The sequence below is a fragment of the Phocoena sinus genome, chromosome 10 (genome assembly GCF_008692025.1).
Source record: "Phocoena sinus isolate mPhoSin1 chromosome 10, mPhoSin1.pri, whole genome shotgun sequence".
In the NCBI taxonomy this organism is placed as follows: Eukaryota; Metazoa; Chordata; class Mammalia; order Artiodactyla; family Phocoenidae; genus Phocoena; species Phocoena sinus.
The window spans coordinates 56,514,561-56,531,641 of record NC_045772.1 but is presented as its reverse complement, the minus strand read 5'-3'; the positions used below and the strand labels follow the sequence as shown (position 1 = coordinate 56,531,641).

The window sequence follows — 17,081 nt, the reverse complement described above, 5'->3', positions numbered from 1 at the left end:
CCCAAAACTACAACCCAAACTCTTTGTGATAGTGAGGGAGTTGAAACCATGCTGTGTGATCAACGTGATGTAGGAAAAGACAGTGTTGCCAACAAAGAATGGCAGCCATTGTCACTGGCTCATTCTCATCATGGGCTTAAAATTCACGTTTCTACTTAGAGCAACATCAGCAGATGCTAACCCATGTTTCAGCCTTGTGCCAAATTTAAATGCTTGTAAGGAAACTCAGAAATACTGCTAGAAACGAAGGAGGCACTAGACTTATGCAATCTGTAAGCAGACCGAAAGGAAATTTGTGATTTACTCTTTGTTTTTAATATTTGACTTTTGGGGGAGGGTAGATTTCATGATTGCAACTTACACATTCTATTTAAATTTTGGTGACTGTCCCTTTTTCGTCATTGGAAATAATATGTTAAGTTGAACTCTGCACTCTGACAGAAAAAAACACCTTAGAATTTCATTTTTCCAAACATTGAGATTGTTCTTTTCATTTTCTACAAGAAATTAAATGACTGAGATTCTGAAAATAATGTAGTGCTTTCTCTAAAATACTCTTGCATTCCATCTACCCAAATAGCACAAGGATCCATGCCACCGTTGGCTACTAAAGCTATTTATCATGCCAAATGTTTGCAATTGTGTAGGATTTATTTCAATGATTTTTTTTTTTTTTTTTACTATTTGACTGACAGATGTAATGAAAGTCATTGGCAGCCCCTATCAGAAACAAGTGCTGCTGTGTATTAACAACTGAAAATACCCCTTTCATCTTGGCAACCTAATAGAGAGCCTGGTATTCTAAATGTCTTCTCAAAAAAAAAAAAAAAAAAAAGAAAATTTTAAAAAGAATATTTTAGTGCTTAGGCAAAGTCTCCTCAGAAACCTTTAAACTTCTGTTGTACGGGTTTTTTGAGAGGAGCTGCATGTATGAAAAATGACTTACATGGGCAAATTGAGAAGTCTACAAAGGTTTCTAGTTGAACAAAACACTGAGGGCAACATTTGTATAGAAAAATTTTTTAGTATATGTTTGTTTGTTTATTTATTTTTACAGTTGACCCTTGAACAACAGGGGTTTGAACTGCGCTGGTCCACTTCTACAGGGATTTTTTTCAATAAATACATACTAGAGCACTACACAATCTGTGGTTGGTTGAATCTGTGGATACGGAACCTCGGATATAGAGGAACTGCGGGTACAGAGGGCCGACTATAAGGTACACTGGGGTTTTCAACTGCATGGAAGCTCAGCGCACCTAACCCCTCTGCATTGTTTAAAGGTGGATTGTATATACATACATGTATTACTTGAAACAATCGTGTATAAACTCTTTAAGCTTTTTCTCTGCCTTTATATTGGAGCTGTGGTAGCTGCCAGGATACGTTGTAGTAAAATAGCACACACAAAGTATTTGCTTAGGTAAATCTGTATCCTGCACCCACCTCTTCCATCTCAGAGGCCTTCCCTAATCACATTAGCTAAAAGGACCATTTCCCCCAAGCCCTTATTCCTATGATACTTTAAAAAAATTTACCTCATACAAAGCAATCCTTTTAATTTGTCTGTTTGTATCCCCTACTAGGGCAGAGTACATTGTGTGTTCATTTTCTGCCAGATTCTCCTGAGTCTAGTCTTACATATAACATGCACTCATGCACTATTCATTCATTCAAAAATAATTCTTAGTACTTGTCTTGAGATGGGGAAAATGTGACGAACAAAAATGAAGACCCTGCCCTTATGGGACACAAAACTCTTTGTATTAAAAAGTAAATTTTTTTGATAGTTCCAGATTTATTCTATAACTGTGCAATAGTTTCTAGGGCTCTTACTATATATGTGTCAGAATAGAAATAAAGCTAGTCTCTTTTTTTTTTAATGTTCCCTTTATAACTTTTCTGCCTTTATTCCAGGGAGTCACTTTAGCATGGGTAAGCATTATCGGTTATCATTGTTTCTTACTTTCTCCATTTGTGAAAAGAGGGAGCCAATTCCAAGGCTTTTCTACAGCCTAGGGCTTAATAAACCATTATCAATTGTGCTTTCCAATGTGTGTCAGTTTCTCTTTATAGAGAGCCTTTCTGGCCTTTTCCTAGATGTTACTAATAAGGCAGTTTAGAGTTTGTTTGGTGGGAAGATGTGCAGTAATGTTAATAGTCCACCATTTTGGAATATCAGTATTCTATCCAAGTAACCTGAAACACTGAATAAAAGTCTAACGAAACAGGCGTTTCCTAATGTTGCTTTTTAAATGGTGTTTTAAGAAAAAAATGCTTGAATTTACAGTTTCTTTTTAAAATTAATTTATTTTATTTTTGGCTGAGTTGGGTCTTTGTTGCTGCATGTGGGCTTTCTCTAGTTGCAGCAAGCGGGGGCTGCTCTTCGTTGCAGTGCGCGGGCTTCTCATTGCAGTGGCTTCTCTTGTTGCAGAGCATGGGCTGTAGGTGCGCGGGCTTCAGCAGTTGTGGTGCGGGGGCTCAGTAATTGTGGCTCGCGGGCTGTAGAGCGAAGGTTTAATAGTTGTGGCTCGTGGGCTCTAGAGCACAGGCTGAGTAGTTGTGGCTCACGGGCTTAGTTGCTCCGCAGCATGTGGGATCTTCCCAGACCAGGGCTCGAACCCGTGTCCCCTGCATTGGCAGGCAGATTCTTAACCACTGAGCCACGAGGGAAGCCCTGAATTTACAGATTTTTAATATTGTAACCTTAATTTATTTTAACTTAAACACAGTCTAATATAAAACCTTTCCTGCCCATTTTTGTGCTGGAGTAATACTTTATGAACTGATGTGACAAGAGCTGCGAAAGTTGCTGTCTTAGCGTTTCCCGTATGAATACACTGTCATTTGTTTCTTTGCTTCATACTGACCCTTGGGCCTGGAATGTCCTTCCCCTTTTCCTTTTAGTTCACTGGTTCCTTTCTATCTTTTAAGAAACATTGCTTTTTCTAGGATTCTGTCCCTGTCCTTACTTACCTGAGGCTGGTTAATTATCATAAAGCCATGCACATCGTTATTTCTCAGTGTTTTCATAAAGCCATGAGCATAGTTATTTCCTTTATCACATTTTTCATAATTATTTATTTCTAGCTTTGCATCCCCTAATTAGTCTGTGAGCTCTTTGATCCTAGAGACTTTATCGTGCTCTGGTTTGTAACAATCTAACCCAACACGGTGTCTGGCACATAGATTGTCGGAGACTTTTCAGGTGGCTATAACAAAATACCACAGACTGGGCAGCTTATAAACAACAGAAATTTATCTTTTATAGTTCTGGAGGCTGGAAGTCTGAGATCAGGGTGCAGCATGGTCAGGTGAGGGCCCTCTTTCAGGTCGCTGATTTCTTGTATCCTCATATGGTGGGGGAAGTGAGCTAGCTTTCTGGAGGCTCTTTCATAAGGGTCCTAATCCCATTTCTAATAACCTTGCAAAGGCCCTACCTCCTAATACCATCATCTTAGGTGTTAGATCTTCAACATAGAATTTTGGGAGACACAGACATTCAGAACAGAGCATAGATCATGCTCAGTATATGTCCATAAATGGATGAATAAAAGTTAAGGATTAAGATTGGATCCAATTCTTTGTGCAGAGGATAAAACCTCAAAGAAGGTATAGTCCAGAAGGGAGAATACAATTCAACAATGATTACTTTTTCCATTGTGATAATCGCTGAAGTTACGAAATATAGGGGCAATAATGAAATGAAAGTTGATTAGGGAACAGCATGCAACTTAGGCCAGAAAATTGAACTGACAATGAACTCAGATTATGGTTATGGGGACCAATTGAGAAGGATTCTTGAATGATTATGAAGAATTTGCAAGGAGTGTACAGAGTAAAGAATGGTGAAATTTAATTGAAAATAACTTGTTGAAACTTTATAATAATTGGGAAAATAGACACGAAGGTGTAGGAAAATTCATTTTAATGCTGTAAATTATTGATGAATTATCATGGCTAGCATATGCTCAAAATAGATTTATGTTGTCAATTTTTAAAAGCCCTTGGATAATTTACATTAATATAATTCACTTAAAATCTATATAAAATATTAATAAGTGACATTACCCACCACATTAAGACCTTGCTCCGTGTCATGGACTGTGCTGCATACTTTTGTATGCATTATCTTTAATACTTAATCCAGTGCAGTTGTTCACATTTTACAGATGAGAAAACAGAGGGTTAGAGAGTTCATTCCACTTGTCTTTGATCACACAATTCATTAAATACCAGATCTGGCATTAAATCCATTCCATTTGAATTGAAAGTTTGTGCCTCATTACACTACACTGTAATATACGCCAATGAGTCCCTGAAGTACGTATACATTTTCAGCATGAGCTTAAAGTGTCAAGCATAAGTGTATATAATTTAGTTATCTTTTACGTGGTCACTCGTTCATTCATTTATTCATTCATCAAACATTCTTTGTCCCTCTAGGCACTGAGCAAGGTACTGCATATAAAACACATTTGCATGCTCTTTTGGAATTTATAGTGGAAGAGAAAGGCATTTAGAAATATAAATAACTATGTAATAACAATCTTGATAAATTCTATGAAGAAAAATACCGTGCCTTTTGTTAAGTAGATTACAGAGCAGGGTTCACATGTACTTACTTTCCTGTGGGCAAATGTAATTAGATTTACAATATAGCTTACTGTAACTCAAGAAGATGCTTAAAATAGCTCTAGATAAGTGGTACCACACCAGTGTAATCAAGCCGAACAGTTTGAAAACATTGCTCTTCCAGCAGTCTTTCGACAGTACAAAGGGAATTTTGGTGAATTGAAGAAAATTGTCCTGACAGGTTTTGAAACTTTACCAAATGTCATGTCTGTATTTCAGCTTTGGAAGGTGACTTTGGAACTATCTCTACAATGACCTACATCTGTTCACAAAAGATAATAAATATCCATGAAGATGATTATTGCGCTGCCCTTTAGAGAGCAGTATCTATCCTGCTGCAACTCTGAGTATGTGGGAGATTTTGAACTAGACATATTGAGAGAGTATTCGATAAGTTTGAATATTTGGCTTCATGTATTGCTAACATTTGGCATAAAATCTAAACAGCAGTAAAACAGGAGAATTTATATCATTTAAGACCTAATAAAGCTGAATGGCCAAACTAAAACAAACAACCAAAAACATTTTTAAAAGGCAAACAAAGCAAGGCAAAACAATGTGAAACTTAACCAGATGTTAATAGCAACTTAGGTCCTGCCTTTATTGTAGTTCAAAGGTTATGACAGCCTAAATTTCAATTTCAGAAGTTACCTTAGGCCTGTGTTATAATGATGTTATAAGTAACTGGCACTTAAGGAATTTGTGAAATGCAGAAAAAGCAAAGTCAGTGTTCTCTGTTGTTGTTTTTTTTCTCACCAACAAATGTGTGTTGTAGTTTGACTTTTCTTTCTGCCTTCTCCGTTCAAAATCTGTTCATAAACCGATGGAAAACTGGTAACTTCCTGACAGTTGGAGGTACTTTTGTAATTATCTGTAAATCTGAAAGGCTTGAGACTATTTATTAGCTGTCAGGGAGCCATTGAAATGCTTTTCATGAATTAAGTAGAAATGTATGTTAAAGATAGCAGTTAAGCAAGAAATCCGATATCATAATTGAAACTCATTGTTGTCTATCAACTCTAGGTATTGTAAGGCTTCCCTATTATCACCTTTCCTGAGAGTTCCTTATCCTGTCAGTACTTCTCAGCATCCTCTCCCTTGTCTTTCTTTCCTCCTCTCACAAAAGAGGAATTGTTAAGTTGGGTCTTGAGGAATAAATAGGAGCTTTGCTAACAGAAAAGTGAGAAAAGGATTCCTTGATAGGCACTGACTTCTACCAAGGCGGTAAAAACATGAAGGTATGAAACAGCATGGGTTAAGCTCAAACCTGAATTAATTCAGTGTTGTTAGAACATATAGTGCAAGGCAAGAAGTGACAGTAGAGGAGAACGATGGGGGAAGGGGTCAAAACAGATGGCAAAACCATCCAAGATCAAGAAGAACTTATCGTATATTAGGTGAGGGCCTATTTGGTGACCAGGAAGGGGCTTACCTCTACTACCAGGGCAGGAGGGAATGAATGAAGGATTAATAGAGATACAGAAATGTGCACAGATAAGAACACATTTGTGAGATTTCATGCCTGGTCTGATGGTTTTCATTTTCTTTGCAAATAAGAAGCCTGGTGAACCACAGGTGATGACAGAGTGGTTAGGAAACTTGAGGAGAGAGGAAGCTGTTTAGAACTGTATTGGAAAGGAGAGGAAGGTACCAAGAGGTGTGAAAAAAGCTTACTGGGAGAGGCACTGAGAGTCCTGCTAAAACTGAAATCTATGAATGTGTATTGGCATCCATCTGTGCACTTAATTTATATTTTTAGAGCTCTACTTAGTACTCTAATTGTAGGGCCCATTTTGACTTTGGAATTTTCAGGCTCCTTGTTACCAGAAGACAAAGTTGACTTGAGAACATTGGTGATTATAGATGATATTAATATTTATTGAGTGCTATCGTGCCAGGAATTGTGCTCAGTACATTATGGACATTGCCACATTTATTCCCCTCTTTCCTATGAAGTATAAGTATTATTCCCATTTTAAAAAACAAACTGAGAATCCTGTTAAGTAATTTTCCCAAGATATTTTACCAATGAGAAGCAGAACTAGGATTTGAATGAAGATCAACATTGCAGCTGAGTAGAAAAAAAATTGAGGTTAAAAAGCGCTGGTAGGGCTTCCCTGGTGGCACAGTGGTTGAGAGTCCGCCTGCCGATGCAGGGGACACGGGTTCGTGCCCCGGTCCGGGAAGATCCCACATGCCGCGGAGTGGCTAGGCCCGTGAGCCATGGCCACTGAGCCTGCGCGTCCGGAGCCTGTGCTCCGCAGCGGGAGAGGCCACAATAGTGAGAGGCCCGCGTACCGCAAAAAAAAAAAAAAAAAAAAAAGCGCTGGTAGTTTGGGAGAAGATGTAAGTGTCAAAACAGTGGAAAATTTCAGGGAAATTCCAGGACAGAATTGATGGAAATAAGGTTTTTAGTGTTGTATAAAAGATGGGAAGCTAATTGGGAATCGGAATGTCAATGCTTAAGACTCCAGTAGTAGAAGCATTCAGAGTGCCCATTAGCTTCAAGTTGGAAGTGAGTTACTGAAAGGAGAGTAGAAGTGGAGGTTGTGGATTCTCTGGCTAGGTTATTGACCACAGTGCATGATTATTGATCATCATTATTGATTATGGTGAGACTTTGGAGTGAAGAGAAATGGATTTTGAAGAAATCTGAAGGATGATAAGTCCTAGTTTTCAGGATGATATAGCTTGATGAAATGAACTTAAATGAAGAAAGATTTCTTTGTATGAGTTGAAAAAGTAATGACAATAAGATGTAGAGTGGAACTAGGATTATGGTGAGCCTCTGTTCTGGACCTAATGATATGGAATTAGCATGTATTCAGGAGGACTCAATATAAGTCAGGTCTTCAAGGAGAAAAGACCATGGAGAGAATGCAATGTCTAGGTTAGGAATAAGGAAATTTATTTGAAAAAAATGGGAGCTCTAGAGGATACAGTGAAAAATATTGGGAAGGACATCAAGAGGGGTGGGGTAGGGTGGAGAGTATGAACCAATAGGAAAAAATAGTGTAGTTGTGTGCGTATGAGACTGAGAAAGAGGATTAGTGATTAGAGGAAACAGTTAATTTAGGACCTGAGAGTATGAGAGACAGAGGCATCAGTGGAATTTGATGGCTTCACATTTGTAAATGGAGCTTTGGTTTAAAGGTGTTTATCTATTTTGATTCCAAATAGTGCCATGATTTGACTTCAGCCACATTAATATTTGAGCTGAGTGTGGCGCTGTCCAAAGTTCTGTAGGTGTTGAGCTGATGGAGGTACCTTGCTGGTCAGTCGTTCAATATAAGATCTGGATTAAAAATAACTGGATTTATGCTTCTGGTTCTGTCACCTGCTTAATAATATTTTACTTAAAAAATCTAATATTGATATTAGTACATATTACTTAGGCATATTTTTCTAATATTTCACTTATTCAAAGCATCACACTGCATTAATATTTAGTGTTTAGGATTGTATATCATCATCTTTTGATTATTAGGACAGGTTCCTACTTAATGATGTTAATTTCTATTGCTACATTTAAAAACAACATAGTCTTACCTAAGCACTTGAATAACTGTAGCACAAATTAAGAAATATAAACGGGGTCTGTAGATTTACTTTTTCCAAAATGTATGGAAAAGGAAGGTGGCTTATAGAAAATAAAGGAGATACAACATCATCAAGTGGATTTTCTCCAAAAATTCATCAGATTTTAGCACTGGAAGTGTTTTTACACATCACATAGTGCATCCACTCATCAATGCAAGCATTCAAGGTCTTTTTTTTTTTAACATCTTTATTGGAGTATAATTGTTTTACAATGGAGTGCTAATTTCTCCTGCCTAACAAAGTGAATCAGCTATACATATACATATATCCCCATATCTCCTCTCTCTTGCATCTCCCTCCCACCCACTCTTTCCCACCCCTCTAGGTGGTCACAAAGCACCGAGCTGATCTCCCTGTGCTGTGCGGCTGCTTCCCACTAGCTATCTATTTTACATTTGGTAGTGTATACATGTCCATGCCACTCTCTCACTTTGTCTCAGGGTCTTTTTATGAAAGATATATCTTCTAACTGTATGGTAGTTGTGGAAAGAGTGAGCAAAATTGAGGTTGGAGTGTTGGCTCCTGCCCCTAAAATTGTGTAACCCTGAAAACTTGGCTTCTCCAAGCCTAGTGTTCCCTGTTCTATAAAATGGGAATGCTAGTATTATCAAAGAGTAATTGAGAGGATTGCAGCCGCCCATTTAACTTTTAGACACCTCTAGCTATCAGAGGTTATATTTCCATGGAACAAAACTCTGTCTCTCTGTATTTTCTAACATATTTGCTGTACTTCAACTTCCTGGAATTGCATTAGGAAGCTGAAAAATCATCTTAACACTAAGTTTCACACAGAGTTTAATTTTTGATGTTTATGTAGCAATCTGGGCTTTGACAACTCAATAATAACAACGGTTTATTTTCCCCAAAGATAAGTATTGAACACCCAACATATATCAGGCAATGCTATGTGGAAGCCCCCCCAGGCAAAATCAGTCATCAGAGGAGTCATGTATATATCCCAGGAACCATCTGCTTTCATGGCCCTGCTGTGCTCAGGTGCAGGCTGGGAGCAGCCTGTGGGAAGTGTGGATTCTGTGCAAATCCAGCAAAGGGTTTCAGAGCTCAGCAGATTGTGCCCTTGGTCACTTACACTCCATCTAGCTGGAGGTCTTGGAAGCACCTTGTTCAGGACACCACATCATATGTGTCCACCCTAATCATATGTAAAAATAATATTGCTAAAGGATCTGGTGTACACTTTGTTTCACAGAAGAAAAGATAAATGTAAATTTGGCTGTAGGGAAGACAGCAGCTAATAGGAGCTCCTATACATTTTGCTTTCTTCACGTTTCCCCATGCCAGCCCCCTCATAGCCACCTCCACATGCATCATAAAAGTATGGTGACACCAACAAGACAAACTGATTAAGACATGATTTTGCAATGTGGTTTGGCTTCAACCTTCTTCATGGTTAATTTTCAATACAATACTTAAAGAAATTATATTTGTTTTCAATACTGATCAACTTTCTTTCATTTTTGACTTCTCAATTATCAGGCTGGTGATTTACATCTCCATAACAAAGATATGTGAGCAAGAATTGTGCATCAATATTTTTGCTAAAGTTCTGCAATCACAAATTTCTGTTCTTCTGTCTTCTCACTTTATGTTTATTCTAAGATGGTTTAAGTCATTTCCTTGAATTATGTAATTTCGTTGTACCTGTTTACAGATTTTAGGTTATACTACTTATTAAGGCGTGCAACAGAATTTCTTGAAGTCCGCCATGAAAATGGCTACTTACAGTAGCTGTAGATAGTGTTTCTGTAGTTGTATATTACAAGGCTTTGGAGAATCTGCCTCCTGTGACTTTCAAAGATCACCCTTCGAATAAGAAGGACTTATTCTTTAGCTTTGTCCTAATGCCTTCACATTCTACAACCTTGGGTCAGTCAGCCCCTTGTCAGCTGATGTGATTCTACATTTTTGCTTTGATCATTAATCACTCACTTTAAGTTCTCCTTTTGTACTGTTTGCTATTTGCTTCCAAAACAAACATGCTTTCTGTGCTTGTGAGGAAAGGAAAGGAGAAAGAGAATTAAAAGAAAATAGTAGGTGGGTTCTCAGTTATTTTTTGCTTTATTGCTAATGCTAACTACTATCATAAAGTTTGGAATTATGATTGAAGTACTCGTGAATAATTCATTCAAGGAACTTTTTCTTAAGCCCTAATGAGCACTGAATATTTCCAAATATGTTTGGATGATGCTATTAAGTTAAAGGGGAAAACTCTCTCCTAGAAGAGTAGGTTTATCTGCTGTTTCTTCTGAAAATTTGAATGTGGATTTGCACAGTACTAAATATTCTTTTTAGCTCTACTATGTTTTCTAAAATAGCTTCTTATTTTTGGAGGGCTTTTTGTCCATTTTGTCAAATATATCAATAAATTTACCTATTTTAACTAATGTAATTTTTAATTTTTATCACTCGGTAGTAACCAACCATGTGTAAACATGAATATTTTCCTCCTCTACATCACGCTTCTTAGCCCCTTTAATAAGAACCTTTATAAAAATAAGATCATGAACCCTGGGTAATGTATTTTAGTTGCAACAAAAATTCCTAAGTTAATTAATTATGAGATGACTGTACACCAGACATAGAACTTCATGACACCATGAAGTATTAAAATACTGAATTAGTTGCTGGTTCTTTCTAAAAAGTATGGCCATTTAAATCACCTAAATAATGGCCTCTGAAATTACAGAATTAAAAAATTATATTTTTTCTACCTGATAATTGGATAAGAGATTGGAAATTAATATAACCTTCCAGGGGCTGAGAGATTCCTGGGTTTTTTTTTAACTTCCTTTTCTTGTTTGTATTGATTTTCACTATAATGGATCAAGGAATTTCTTTTAGCTTCTGGACTTTTTTAGAAGTGTGCTAAGTTTTGGGTATTGGTTTTATAGTAAGGGACCTATAACACAAATTGTTTTTTTCAATAAGTAAAAGCCTTTGTCAAACTTCTCTGTGATTTAGCCATTCATGTTTCAGAAGGTCACATATACTAACTTTTGTACAAGGTGAAGTTTACTCAGAAGGTCAAAAGGCATGCCAAAACAAATAGAAAGCATTTATTTCATTTTAACTACATCTCTTTAAAAAAAAAAGTTTATTTAATGGATATGATCACATGACTGTCAAATTAGTCCTTTATATTTTTTTTACACATATCAGCTCACAAGCACGTACCTTTTAAGGTCTGTGGCCTGTTTCTGTTTTTAAAAAAAAAAGTACACAATAAAGCAAATGAGAAAACTTTTGCTGCCCTATTTTTCACAACAAAATACTGTAAATTAAGATAATTCTGGTACTCTGATGTTCTAGAGTCAAATCAGGGAATTTCTAAACTCAAACTGTTCAAATAAGTTTACAGTTAAGATACAAAGGAAAGAAAACTTCCTTATCTCATTATTCTCAAATGTCAGTAACATTATTTTATCTCACATGAGAATCAAAATATGAGAGACATTGCTTTGGGGGCATGGGTAAATAACGTAATTATGCAGACAAAAGTGAATTACTCAAATAATACCAATAAATCATCGTATCTACACATGAAATGAATTCAAAATGATGTATTTCAGTGGTAGTCACTGAAGCAAAAAATTAAGTGTAGTAAGATGTTATGTCCTTAAACATGTTAACTATATTATATAAATTTTACTTATTGTGGTGTAATAATACCAGTAATTTTGTAAAATATATTTTAATATTGATTCTAAATTCAAATAAATTTAATTGTCACTACAAGGAAGTTCTTCACATATATTATAGAACTGACAAATTTTCATGAGATATTACTAAATGAGACAGTTATATGTGCATAGTCTGCTTTTTATAGTCTTGGAACTTCCACAGTAAGCAGATTGACTGCCAGTCTGAAATTCCTTCCGTTTTAGACTACAATGACAAAGTTCTCCGGTCAAACCAGGTAACATTGCAAGTGCTATCTCAGTGACATTGTATTATCTCTCTTCTCTCCTCTTAGTCTTTGCTCCTGTGAAATATATTTCAATAATCTTTGCACTACACCGTACTCTGTAAAACAATCTGATTTCTCTGGATCATATCTAAAAGTTGATTAATTATATTGGTTAATAATAAGACAAATAGGACTTAGGTACATAAATAAATCTCATATTTTTCAAGTCAGGAATAAGCAAGGATCTAATATTTATTCATCTATATAAACTAATATTTTTCATTGTTTCAAGTACCAACTACTGATAATAATAATAGTTCTTATTATATTCTTCTTTTTCTTCTTCTTATTCTGTTGCCAAACACTATGCTAGTATTTTACAAAATATTAACTGACTTAATTTAGTAGTCATGATTCTGAGTTAAATACTAACTACATCCCCTTTTTTTTTCCAGATAAGGGGATTGGACAGAGAAGTCAAAAACTTGTCTTAAGGTCTATATAATCAAAGAACATACAAAGAATTGACGGTCAAATTTTGACGATCGTTTTCAAATTTTTCTGATTTATTGTTAGAGCTTAATAATCTTACTGAAATTCTCTTCAGTTTTCAAATTAATACATTTAATGTAAATAGCCTTAATGTATTTATGTAAAAATGTCAAGTTATTGATTTATAAACATACACATGCACACACATTTATTTATCATCCTACCAAAAGTGGAAAGAAAAGCCTCGCAAAAGTTAAAGACAAGTTATTGTTTGTTTTGAAGTCCCAGATACTTTGGGCTGAAGTGAATCTCTTTGATGTTTCCACAGGAATTCCTCTACACTTTGGGAAATACGACTTAGGACAGAAAATATAAAGTCAGGCACAAATAAAGGCAGTCACCATAGTTATGACGGGTTAGTGGTGATATGAAGTAATTTAACTAAACAGTCTGTCCATATCTAAAGAGGGCCTTGAAATAAAACCTTGGAGATTTAGAAAAGGCAAACAGCAATTTCAGCCAGTGCAATAGAAAGCTACATGCTATCAACTCTTTCAGAGATGGAGTTGGGTACCTTTTTCATTTTTCTTTTTGTCATGCATCTCGATATTTAGGTGATTATTCTTTCATTCTTTTAGGAGTCACTCTTAAGATGTGATGCTTTCCTGTGAAACCTTAGACACAGGAATCTTGGAAACCAAAGGACTCTGTGCCAATAGAGCTGCTTTGTGAGTACCCTCAGTGTATAATAACGTTTTCTTCTGTCTGAGTCATTCTAAGTCATGCCTCTGTAGAACTGGTGGATCTTAATGTGAACGGGAATGTTAGCTTGGCTGGTGTTTAAATCCATTTTCAAAACTAGAACGGATTTCAGAGTTGGCACTTTCAGCTTTTAGTCCTTCTATGAGTCTATATTCTGTGTGATCTTGGTCAAGAGATTAAGCTTCAGTTTCTCTGTATATAAAATAGAGTTAATATACAGACTTCCTTCACTGAAAGGATATTATAAAAGTAGTAAATGATAAATTTCAATAATAATAATTATATTATGTTATTATTACTAATATGAATGCAGGTTTTAAAATAAAGGTGGAGGCTTTAGGTATATACTTTTATTATTATCTTTGTCATTTGCACCCTTTAAAAAATAACTATATTTTGAACAAAAATGCTTATGTTGGGAGTTCTCATATTCATATTTTATTTGTATTGATACATACTCTTTATTACTCACAAAGATTTAATCTAACTTGACCCTCAAAACAATCCTGGTGTAAAGGAGGTCAGGGATTATTATCCCCACTGTGCAGATGAGAAACCTGACCCTCAGCACTGTCAGTGTCTTGTTCAAGACTGTATAACTAGTAACAGACAGAATTCGAAGTCAGATGTTCTTAATAACTAGTCTATGCTCTTTTCAAAAACTATATTTAATTGGCCGAATTTCCTTTTTGCATTTGGATTGCTACATACTTTATATTATAAGAGTATTGTGATAAATTTACGAAGTTGTATCACCTGTTTGTCAAGAACAGTTCCTAGACCAACTGTATGGTTATATTCTGCCTTCATTCTCATGTTCATGAACACATCTTTGTATGTCCAGGTGGTAGGCAGAATAGTGGCTCCCCACATCCTAATGCCTTCACCCTGTGAATGTTATGTTGCATGGCAAGGGAGAAGTAAGGCTGCTATTCAGATGACCTTGTGATTATCCTTGTTTGTATGTATGGGCCCAATGTAATCACCAGGGGCCTGAGAAATGAGAGAAATAGCAGCATGAAAAGGATTCAGCCCAGTGTTGGTGGTTTGAAGATGGAGGAATGCAGCCACAGTCAAGGAATGTGGGTGGCTTTTAGGAACTAGAAAAGGCAAGGAAACAGATTGTTCCCTTGGCCTCCCACTAACACCCTGATTTTAGCCCGGTGAGATTTCTGACCTCCAGAACTATGAGATAATAAATTTGCATTGTTTTAAGCCAGTAAATTTGTGGTACTTTATTACAGCTGCAATAAGAAGCTAATACAGCCTGACACTGTGAGACTAGGTGACGAAGCTTGAGAGTAGAGTGGTTTATGCCAGGGTGACTGAAGTCAGTCATGGGGAGATTTGCCTCTTTGGTGTGTTCATTTTTTTGTCCCATGCTAAGCATATAACTGTTGTAGTAGGTTGTAATATGTCATATGGTTCCTTTTGGATACGTGGTTTCCTAAGGGAACGGACTTGTCCTTGCCTATTCCTTATTAGTTAAGAGCACAGACTATGGATCCTGAGTATATGAGTTCACATTCTGGCTCTGATTCTTACTACAGGCATACTTTGTTTTACTGCATTGCACTTTATTGAGATTCCCAGATATTGCATTTTTTTTCAAATTGAAGGTTTATGGCAACCCTGCATCAAGCAAGCCTAGGCACCATTTTTCCAATAGCATTTGCTCACTTTGTAACTCTGTGTCACATATTGGTAGTTTTTGTAATATTTCAAACTCTTCACCAGCAAAATGATTACAACTCACTAAAGGCTCAGATGATGATCAGAATTTTTTAGCAATGAAGTAGTTTTTAATTAAGGTATGTACATTTTTTAGACATAATGCTATTATTGCACACTTAATGGACTACAGTATAGTGTAAACATAAATTTTATGTGTGCTAGGACACCAAAAAATTTATGTAACTTGCTTTATTTTGATATTCGCTTTATTATGGTGGTCTGGAACTGAATCTGCAATATTGCTGAGGTATGCCTGTAATTATGATCTGCCAGAGCGTTTGACTTTTCATCTGTGAAGCAAAGACAGTAAAAAGCATCTTTTTCATAGGGCTGCTGTGAGAATGAACTGTGTTAATTTATGTTATGTACTTAGAACAGTACTTGGCACATGGTAGGAGCTATATAAATATTAGCTATTGTTATTATTATTACTTTTATTCCTTAAATACTGTATTCTCTAGGGTCACAGTCTTTGTTTTCATGGATAGACAGGAGAGTGTCCAAAATCTTGGGGGGAATGCTTTTGGGGTAGGAGCATTTTAATGAAACTAAATTCTGTCAATTTCATAATTTATTATCTAACATAATTTTAAAAAATTATATATATTTGATAGCTAATATTTAATATATTTAAAAATCACATATATTTTACTTTTCTTTTTTCTTTTTTTAATTGAGGTATAGTTGATGTATAATATTATATACGTTTAAATGTACAAAATAGTGATTCACAATTTTTAAAAGTTATATACTCCATTTATCATTCTTATAAAATAGATTAAAATCTTTTACTTTTAAATAACTCCCTTCCTTGTCTGCTCTCATTATCACAAACATGTAGATGGGGCAAGTTTTGTGTATTCTATAATAATTCACGTCATTTGTCTTTCTATTTTAGACTCTATTGTGAGTCTTTAGGTTTGTTTTGATGTCACTGTTTAAGCATGCAGATTTCTTGGTGCTAGGAAAAGTATGCAGCACCCTGTAAAAAAAGGTCTTAGATTAAAAAAAAAATACTTTGCAAGTGAGAAAAACCTAGTCTGAATTTTCAGACATTCTACGAAGAGAGGAGCCTCTGAACTGGGTGAATAGAAATTGCTACTTCATTCACTGTGTCTGGCAGTGGTGTGGTGGATCTTCTAAAAGGCCTGGTAGAAGCATATCTTTGATTAACTTTTTAGACTGTGGGCACAGTAGCTATATTGCAAGGCACAATATATTAATTAATTCAGCCAACATATGTTCACACTTCCCAATGTCAACAGATAAATGATGTCTGTTCAAGGCTTTCCCAGGACAGTGGGGAAGAACCGATGATCCCTGAAATAGCATCAATTCTAGTAGTAGAGTTAGGCAGGGATGCAGGATCTGTTTATTCCATCTACCGCCCTACACACGGAGGCCAGTAGCAGCATGCCATGATTTCTTACATAGTTTTTAATCATGCATTGTTCTTATGGAATAGCTTGTCTCTGCCTGTTTTCTGACTCCCTAGGTTTTCTCTGGTAATTGGATACTTAAAAACTATATCACAGACCTATTGAATATGTGGTTTAAAAACACACCAATAATCACATTGTGTGCTTTTAATTAAATGTTATTTCTATTTTCCCTCAATTTTATTTGGCATCTTTGTGGTGTCCTTTAGTCTGTTTCTTCAACTTCTAATTTACAGCCTCACTGCTCCTACGCTTCACTAATTGGCATCTCATTTGCCTGCATATAGTTAAAAATCACAGAAAATTGGGAGGGGCTTTACCCAAGGCACTTAACTATAGATCTTTGTGTGACCTCAGAAACTTTTGAAATACTGAACATACAAAGGATATCACTCTTTCTTAACTCTGCTTTAATTTTAATCTGAGATTTGACAGAAGGGTAGCAGAAAAAAAGAGAAATTATTTGAATAAAAAAAGTCACTGGAATGAGT

General features: G+C 35.9%; 1 protein-coding gene across 11 annotated transcripts in view; it reads left to right on the top strand.

Annotated features, from left to right (window-relative positions):
• SLC16A7 (solute carrier family 16 member 7) overlaps positions 1-17,081 on the top strand; it is a 174,581-nt gene that overhangs the window by 44,301 nt on the left and 113,199 nt on the right. For 5 of the 11 annotated variants that reach the window (XM_032644552.1, XM_032644563.1, XM_032644558.1 and 2 more), the window contains exon 2: positions 13,294-13,383. The exons of 3 other annotated variants lie outside the window; for them this stretch is intronic. The gene's annotated coding sequence lies outside the window, so the exon portion shown is untranslated. Of the gene's footprint in view, positions 1-1,057; positions 1,221-4,854; positions 4,983-13,293; positions 13,384-17,081 lie in introns of all 11 variants that reach the window. 3 more of the 11 variants (XM_032644554.1, XM_032644556.1, XM_032644555.1) reach the window with 2 other exon arrangements.